Source organism: Staurois parvus, unplaced genomic scaffold (assembly GCF_062004578.1).
Source record: "Staurois parvus isolate SC_StPar_1 unplaced genomic scaffold, SC_StPar_1.0 ptg000450l, whole genome shotgun sequence".
NCBI lineage: Eukaryota > Metazoa > Chordata > Amphibia > Anura > Ranidae > Staurois > Staurois parvus.
The window spans coordinates 953,785-962,279 of NW_028318246.1; the positions used below are offsets into that span (position 1 = coordinate 953,785).

General features: G+C 39.1%; 1 long non-coding RNA gene across 1 annotated transcript; it reads left to right on the forward strand.

Annotated features, from left to right (window-relative positions):
* The first annotated feature begins 569 nt into the window (after window positions 1–569).
* On the forward strand, window positions 570–3,205 carry LOC149453153 (uncharacterized). The gene is made up of 3 exons (XR_016314729.1): window positions 570–1,252; window positions 2,666–2,754; window positions 3,089–3,205. It is a non-coding gene; the product is annotated as an uncharacterized LOC149453153 (long non-coding RNA).
* The last annotated feature ends 5,290 nt before the right edge of the window (window positions 3,206–8,495 follow it).

The following is an 8,495-nucleotide window of genomic DNA, read 5'->3' on the forward strand; positions in this document are numbered from 1 at the left end:
ACTTACCTTGTCCTTCGCTCCCACGATGTGTCCCCTGCAGCGTCCCCGGCCATCTCCTCTGGCCGATGCCGGCATCCGGCTTCTGTGTTCCGGTCCCTGTGACGTCGGGACGTACGGGCGCCGGAACCGGCGGGAAATTTGAAATTTTTAAAAAATGTAATTTTGCTGTCATTGCTGTTTCAATGCATTTCACATATATTTTGTCCCTACTGCTTTGTCCTGTGCCCTGCCTGCATTTTGAATGTTCTTTCTGCCTGGAAACTGAGAAAAGTCCATGGCGTCCAAAAAGCGTCCCTTTACATCAAAAGCGGTTTTAGAGCAGCGATAGTAAATCAGAACCACTTGCAGAATTGAGTGATAATGATTCGTGGGGAAATTCGTCATCAGACACTGAAAACGATTTTGCGACTTTGCTCAGCGATGTGCGAATTTGCCTCTGTATTTCAAATTTCAGTGTTTTTGGTTTGATTATATTATTGAATTAAATTTATTGTTATTTTATTATTATTTTTTATGATTATTTATTAAATTATAATTTATGATTTCGTGTTTCAAATTTTATCATATCCGGAATGTTTAATAGACTCTTGTTCGTACAGATTTCAGTGAGTTATTCCTAAAAATTACAGGCCTACAATAAAAAACTACATATTTCCATGCAAAAAAATGGTACCACTTTCAGCACAAAAAATCGGAAAGAATCATACCGCCAAGGAGGTTAAGCATGTTCAGGCATCTCAACAAAAGATCATTGGCCTGTGCTTCTGTAATAGTTCTCTTCTTCCACATGTCACCAAAGGACCCATTCACATCATTGCACTGTTGTAACATGCATTACCGCAATGTGGTGCCATTCTAAATGGCATCCCAGTGCTCTTGTGTTGCAATGCAATTTTTGGTCCATTATAGTGTTAGGCAGTCTTTTGGAAACAATGGGCTATCTTAGTGTAGCACATTGTTGCTTGACTTCATGTACTGCATTGGACTAGGCTGGCGTGAATGGGCCCTGATGTTTAAAAGCTTTTATAGGACTGACTCTTCCAGGTTTGATATGTGTCCACAAAATATATGAGTCTCTTTTAAATAATATACATGTCCTGATTTACTAAAGCTTATGCACATATGCTTCAGTGTCCAACTGATCACTGTTCTGAATCATACAGGAACAAATGAATAAAAGAAACACAACATACTGCATACGTTTCTGGAGGTATCAAAGTACAGATGAGCAGATGTATACATCAAGACTTTGGTGAGCCTACATGCATTGTTTCGTACAGTGCTTTTTAGAATGGCGGATTAAATGGTAAAAATCCAGACATATACTGCCATTTTTGCTCCAACAGCATGTTTAACACCTGATGCAAGTCTTATTGGTTTGCTTGCAGATATTTAGGCTTCATGTACTTTGAGCAGTGAAAACGCTGCTTTTAGGGGCATCTAGGGGTATGTTAGCCTATTGTGTTAATTTACTAAAATTGCAGAGTGCAAAAACTGGTGCAGCTGTGCATGGTAGCCAATTTGTTCTGTGCAACTGAAAAAAAAATATTATTAGGCTATTTCCTGTGCTGGTCAAATGTTTTTCATTGATTTAAAACTGAAAATATGGAAATTCATATGATACTTAGCAACATCTAGTGGCCAAATGTGGTATTTTCCATTTTAAATCAATGAAAAACAATGGACCAGCACAGGAAGTAGGCTAATAACATTTCTTTATTGTCCCATTTGCACAGAAAACACACACATGCCCTTTCACTATGCATGAATACACATCTTGGTGTTCCTAGCCCAGCACATATCAATTAACTAGTGAAGAGCTGGGTTGGGTGTTGGAATGCATTTGTCAAACTACTTTGATCTGGTGCTGAAATGTGTTTGTATTTCAGGAGATCATCAATACAGAGCCTGCAGGGGATCTAATAAGCCTTGCATTGCACATTCAGCTGCACATAAGTCAATGCTGCAAGCACCCTGCAGAGGCTCTGCATGTAGTAGGACACAGAACTAAGGGGTGGAGGGATTCTGCCCCCTAAATTTAGGAACCCCTTCATATTTCCCAAGCAGTGAATGAGTCAATGCATAAGCAAAGAGAAGTTTGGCTTTACCTGCTCAGACTACTTTTATTATTAATTAGACTAGAAGAAACATAAAAATGATATGAAATTCCACCAATTCTTTTTATTTTATTTACCTCCTTAGGTTATCTTTACTGTATCCAGCTTGATGCAAAAATACTATTTTCAAAGTGGTTTTGTTTGTATTGACGTTTTACTGTTTTTTTTTTATATATTACATGTTTCACTCTTGTAGCGTGCATTATATATATAATATATATAAAAATGTTTGTAATTATACATTTAAACAGATGATAAAGCACATTTGTTTATATGATCTCCATGTGTAACACAGTAAAAAGAGGACTGTGTATGTACAGTGTTAAATAATGAAATTATACCATACAAATTGCAATGATCCATTACACTTGGACACATGAGGTTATCCATATAGTGTTCCACATGAATTATCTGCAATGTAATCACTCTAATTATCCTGACTTTGATAACTGTTCACATTTTTCTCCCTCTACCAAACAGATACTTGTTTGTACTTAATTTATAATTCACTTTAAACCAGCAGAAAACCATTTGCTCTTTCATTGCAGTAAATATTCCAACAGATAAAACTCTACAAACGCTGCCCATTAAGAGCGCGGGTGTCATATCCCGTATAGCATGCTGAATATATTGTGCGGTAAGTTTAACGTGCTAGCTAATATATTCATTTATACCTCTCTGACCAGATTCTGCATATTCTTTTAAATGGTGTTGTAAATAAGTGTTGGTCTCCCAGGTATCATTATTCTACTCAGCAAATCTGATTCAGCTCACTGTAATTTAGAGATTCCAAACCAAACATGTTATGTTTGCAGAGCAGGGAAGCAGTTTATTTGATAGAAGGTGGTAATTTTTAAATTGGGAAAAAATGCAACTGCAAAATGGCTTTTTATGTTCATTTGTTTCTTCTCTCTATCACCGTACATCAGGAAGGGAAAAGCACTGAGCAACAAATGTATTTTTTTTTTCAGGAGATGCAAAAAAAACTATGATGATTTGTAATACGCTGGGACAACCAATCCGACTTCACATTTTTAAGCTGTTTATGAATTTAAGATGATTTTGACTATAGGATGCATGTTTCTGCATTTTGCTTCAATAAATAAGTTTTGTTTGCTTTTACTTATTTTATGTAAATTATTATTATACAGTATTTATATTGCGCCAAAAGTTTGCTCAGCACTGTACATTATAATGGGAGACAGTACAATAACAATACAATGCGATACACGAGGGGTTGGAGGGCCCTGCTCCTTGGAGCTTACAATCTAGGAAATAAATGTAAATAAATTTAAGTTTATATAAAATCTGGTTAACTCTATCATAACATGTATGAAATATTTATGTATTTTTGGAGATTTTTATTTTCAGCAGCTCAGCTAGTGTTTGTCATAGAACTGCATGATAACTTTTAAATACAAAGTACATAGGCAAAGGACACCCTGCTATGCCAGTTATGCAGACCATCAGGAATAAAAAAATAAAAATGATTGGGCTAAAACCACAAGTGCTTTTTTCACTGCTACTAATTTTTTTACTGACTTTAGGGTGGATATTGTGAAGCACCTAGTAGAAAAGTTCACATCACACAAAGGTCTTTTTGAAATGTCTATTGCTTAAGAGTATTAAATGTAGCCAACACATTTTGGGTGGAAAGGTCTTCCACTTCTTCAGGTGCTTGAGCAGTGGATGTTATTAGAATCACAATGAGATACAGTAGATGGCCTATGTTAATTTAATACCAGTACTTATATAGCGCTGTCAATTTACACATCGCTTTACATATATATATTGTACATTCACATCAGTCCCTTACCCTCAAGGAGCTTACAATCTAAGGTCCCTAACTTACATTCATACAGTGAAAGAAATAAGTATTTGACCCCCTGCTGATTTTGAATGTTTGCCCACTCACATGAAATGATCAGTCTAAAAATCGAATGGTAGGTGTATTGTAACAATGAGAGACAGAAGAGCAACAAAAAATTCAAAAGAAATGCATGTTTAACAAATTATGCACTGATTTGCATGTTCATGAGGGAAATAAGTATTTGATCCCCTTCACAAAACATGACTTAGTACTTGGTGGCAAATCCCTTGTTGGCAATCACAGAGGTCAGACATTTCCTGTAGCCGTTTCCAGGTTTGCACACATCTCAGGAGGGATTTTGGCCCACTCCTCTTAGCAGATCCTTTCCAAGTCATTAAAGTTTAGTGGCTGATGTTTGGCAACTTGAACTTTCAGCTTCCTTCACAGATTTTCAATCGGATTAAGGTCTGGAGACTGGCTAGGTTACTTCAGGACCTTGATGTCCTTCGTCTTAAGCCACTCCTTTGTTGCCTTGGCCATGTGTTTTGGGTCATTGTCTTGCTGGAACACCCATCCATGGCTCATTTTCAATGCCCTAGCTGAGGGAAGAAGGTTCTCACCCAATATTTGATGGTACATTGCCCCGCCGATTGTCCCTTTGATGCAGTGCAGTTATCCTGTCCCATTAGCAGAAAAACACCCCCAAAGCAGAATGTTTCCACCACCATGTTTGACAGTTGGGATGGTGTTCTTGGGGTCTTAGGCAGCATTCCTTCTCCTAACACGGCGAGTTGAGTTGATGCCAAAGAGCTCGATTTTGGTCTCATCTGACCACAACACTTTCAACCAGTCCTCCTCTGCATCATTGAGATGTTCAGTGGCAAACTTCATACGGGCCTGGACATGTGCTTTCTTGAGCAGAGGGACCTTGCAGGCACTGCAGGATTTCAATCCTTGTCAGCATAGTGTGTTACCAATTGTTTTTTTGGTGACTGTAGTCCCAGCTGCCTGGAGATCATTGACAAGATCCTTACGTGTAGTTCTGCGATGATTCCTCACTGTTCTAATGATCATTGACACTCCACGAAGTGAGATCTCGCATGGTGCAAGCTGCTTGGCGATAGTTTGGTAGCCCAGTCCAGCCTTGTGTAGGTCTACAATCTTGTCCCTGACATCCTTGGACAGCTCTTTGGTCTTTGCCATGGTGGAGAGTTTGGAATCTGATTGTTTGATTGCTCCTGTGCACAGGTGTCTTTTATACAGGCAACAAAATGAGATTAGCAGCACTCTCTTTAAGAGACTGCTTCTAATCTCAGCTTGTTACCTGTATGAAAGACACCTAGTAGCCAGAAATCCTGCTGAATGATAGGGGATCAAATACTTATTTCCCTCATGAACATGCAAGTCAGTGCATAATCTTTAGTTGCTATTCTGTTTCTCAGTGTTACAATACACCTACCTTTCGATTTTTAGACTGACCATTTCTTTGTGAGTGGGCAAAAATTTAAAATCAACAGGGGATCAAATACTTCTTTCCTTCACTGTACATACACATACTAGGGCCAGTTTAGACAGGATCCAATTAACCTACCAGCATGTTTTTTGAGTGTGGGAGGAAACGGAGTACCTGAGGAAACCCACACAAGCACAGGGAGAACATACGAACTCCAGGCAGGTGGTGCCATAGTTGCGATACATTAGGGCTTGTTATCTGCTAACAGCACTATGAACTGCCAGCTGGGTTTTATACGGACTTTTTATAATAACAGTGCAATTGTTTAGAGGCTGAATGTAAAATTCAATGTATGTAGTACAATTTTGGTAGATAGTTAATTTATTTAGAGGTCTAAATATCAGACCAAAAAGAGAAATAACTGAGCAGGAAAGAGGGACAGATGGGTTTTGTTTTAAATGAGGATAAGTTGGGATCTGTACACTTTAAGGGTGCTTTCACACTGCTCCGGTGCAATTTTGACGTAGCGTGGGATAGTGCAGCGTACTCTAGTTTTTTTGCAGTTTGCCCACACTTTCCATAGACTTATATTAACATTTTTTTTTAAAGCACACCAAAAGTCCTGCATGCTCCATCTTTTGGTGTACTTTCAGAAATGCACCAAAAACACACAACCTAATAGAAGTCTATGGGAAAGAGCATGTAACCAGCACAAAACCCATGGGTACACTGCACTGTGGGGAAACCACACCGAAGCAGTGTGAAAGGGGCCTTATGGTCTGGTCTCAGGATCTCAAGAACACATTCTTACCAGCTGTCTTCTCAATGTCCAACGTATTCCTGTTCTGCCATATTGGATTCGGGAACCAGCTGTGACTTCTTGATCATTTGTTCCTGGCTCCCTACTGCGCATGTACAGGATCCACTGACTGGAGGAGGCTGTGCTCAAGCCTTCTGAGACATGTGATGTGTATTCCAGGGGGCTGTAGGCAGTGGGGGAAAGGGGGGTGTAAAGTGAATGCAACCTCATCCTCAGTTAGAGAAGGAATGAGGAAGTGGGAGCAAGTACCCGCTAAAAAAGGCTCTTGCTTCCCTGAAAGAACCTTCACGAGTGTAACAGGGGTAGGAGAGGATAAATAGTGACATTTATAAATTGTGGCCAGCTTTAAGATGTATTTTAGCATGGAGATAGGGTTTACATCTCAGTGGTGGGGCCCCATTATCAGGTTTCACCTTCAAGTGGCGATGCACACGCAATCAAGTATACTTCTCAAACTGGTGTGATCCATCAGTTGGAAATTACAAGGAGCAGTCAGAAGCAGTGATGTGCTCCAAAGACATGCTGGTAGATTAATTGGATCCTGTCTAAATTGGCCCTAATATGTGTATGTATGAATGTAAGTTAGGGACCTTAGAGGGTTAGGGACTGATGTGAATGTACAATATGTATGTGTAAAGCGCTTCCTAAATTGACGCTATATAAGTACCTGAAATAAATAAATGTAGTTACCTATTATTCTTAAAGGAGTTGTGACAAACCCATTAACATGACTGAATCTTTAAAACATTTACTTGGTTAACATGGATCTTGTGGAAGTTATATTGAGTCCTACCTGCAATGAGACTGATAACCTTCTCTGGAAGCTGTCATTGTCTAGCTGGGGCAGATCATCTGTCAGTATAGCTGAACAGGTGCACTACCCCAACTTTTATAGGACCTTGGGTTTGGACAAAGACTGCTTTCAGTGGAGGATATTAGCAGTGACTCAGCCAGCAAAAATGATGTGACTGAGTAGCAGTTAATGAAACACCCTTTTAGTATGAAAGTATAAGTTATATTATATTTTGGTTCAGCATGTCATCAGAAACAAAGCACAGCTGACCATCAAGTTGCAGGCTGCCTGTAACACCTCCCAGGGAGTTCTAAGCTATATGTGTCCTGCAAAGATATAGACTTCAATGTTGTATAAATTGTATTTTCATACAAACCCTTTTTTTTGTTTGTTTTTTTGGGAAGAGTAAAGAAAGATTAAACTGGCCATACATGCTAAGACCTCTTTTTCTGCCCTGCGGGCTGAACAAGAGAAAGCACTCAATTTCTCCATCAGGGCTAAACAATTTGGATGGAGGAATCTCCCCTTCAGGCTATTGTATTGTGACTGCCCGCACCTGCAGCTCTCAGAATACCCAAGGAGTGCCTGATCTGATTGGATGCAGCCACTATTCAGGTAAGAATTTTCCGCCTGGCTCCTTCAACAAACGTTGATTGAAAAATCAACTTCTTTTAAGCAAGGTGGTGCCGACAGGGTCACCCACTGAACAGATGTCATCTCATTTAGCAGGAATTGGCCCAAATATGATCCAGTGTAGAAATTTTAAGTGAATATATCGGTGTGCCAATAGTGTCTACATTTTAGACCCCCGAAAGTCCAAAATATATAGTCCAAGTCTTTTAGCGTTTAAATGTGCAAAAGTCCTAGAAACCGTAGATATAATAATCTTCTTCTTTAATATTCTTTCTCCAAAGTGTAAGGATTCAAATAAACTTCAAAAGAAAAAATTATATTCGCACATAGTGCAGTATTCCCAATATGTGATATATTTCACAAAACGCACTTCCAAACTTGTGAAAAATCATGCAAAATTCCACCTTGTGACCCTGTGACCACTTCTAAAATAACTGTTATCCTTGTATCTCCAATGTGGCCGCTCCGCAACTTCCAGTTCACGTCCGACGTTACATGCTGACGCATTTCATCACTTTCGACTTCATCAAAGGCAGTCAGGAAGTAACGTCGGACGTAAGCCGAAAGTTGCGGAGCGGCCATTTTGGAGAAGGTTTTACACACCATACATTTTTTATGAATGAATTCATGCTGAGATACAAGAATTTTGTTTGTAAGCGCAATTTTAGGTAAATAAATGGTCGAATTTCTACTATTGCCTACTACACTATATTGCTTTGTTCTGATATATGTTATGATGCCATTGGAGATCATGTATATTCTGAAATGAGAAGAGCATATTCAATGCTGGTTGATTCTTGCCTTCTGGTGCATCTCCTACATTGAGGTGGACAGATTGAGAAGTGAAGTCATGGAGTCATTTAAAAGTG